Source organism: Cetorhinus maximus, chromosome 10 (assembly GCF_964194155.1).
Source record: "Cetorhinus maximus chromosome 10, sCetMax3.hap1.1, whole genome shotgun sequence".
In the NCBI taxonomy this organism is placed as follows: Eukaryota; Metazoa; Chordata; class Chondrichthyes; order Lamniformes; family Cetorhinidae; genus Cetorhinus; species Cetorhinus maximus.
In genome coordinates this window covers 99,872,053-99,873,146 of record NC_135888.1, presented here as the reverse complement: position 1 = coordinate 99,873,146, position 1,094 = coordinate 99,872,053, and positions in this window count along the sequence as shown.

Below are 1,094 nucleotides of genomic sequence, written 5' to 3'. Positions count from 1 at the left end.
ATTTCTTTATTTGGGAGGTAATAAGCAACTGTTGATAAGCAAACAGCCCAAGAGCATTACCTATATAACCCAGAAAAGGCCTCACTCAGTTCACACAGCAACATACAAATTCCATGTGACTATACCTTGAATGAAATTGTGAAGTTTGAAATTTGAAAATTTTTTTAAAAAATCTTAACAATTGGCAGCCAAGTCACCTCAATATGAATGCAATAAGTAATGAGGATTATCTAATGATTGTTTAAAAAAACACAATGACCACTTAGAACACTTACTGTAACAACAATAAGTCTCTCAGAAGACTATGGACATTGTTTAGAAACTATTTTGACACATGTAACTGAATATCCCATGAATCTTGATCTGTATTTTACTCAATGGTAATTATTTATGAAGTTTTGCACTTATTAAGGAATAGGTGCTTGGGATTTTGAAACAGGCATTTGTCCCACCAATATTTTTTACAATTATATTGGATGTAGCCATACCAGTGAATGAACAAGTTTCAATCTCCTGAGTTACATTTCTGAGTCCATAATATTTGCACATAATTTCTAAATTGTCATTGGTATTTGCATTTCACATAGGGTTTATTTAGCAATCCTGTGCTCTATGGGAGGAGTCTTGCTAAGCACAATCATGAGTCAAAGACTCAATCCTATATTGTTGTAGCCCAACCTCTGATCCACGCCCCTGTTGAGAACAGCTCACTTGGAAGCTGTGGATTTCTAAGCTTAGCTCAACGGCTGTTTGCTTATTTTGATCAATATCCCATCAACTTCTCTTCTGAGTGGTTAGTTTATATTGTATTACTGCTGCTGTATATGTTCATGGAATTATTTAAATTTTTTTTTAAATTACTGGTGAAATAGTGGTTGGCATATAATTAAAGAGTAAAGCAGACATATTACAAAGATGAATTCTGAAACATTGGTAAGTGATTGATTTATTGGTAACAATCATTGTGCATGTAAAAACAGTCCACTGTCCATGACCATCAATAAAGTGTATTAACATACACAATGATCTGTACTTACTGGACAGGATTTTTTGGATGGCTGGGTTTCCTGCCCGGCCACCTGAAACGTCGGCGG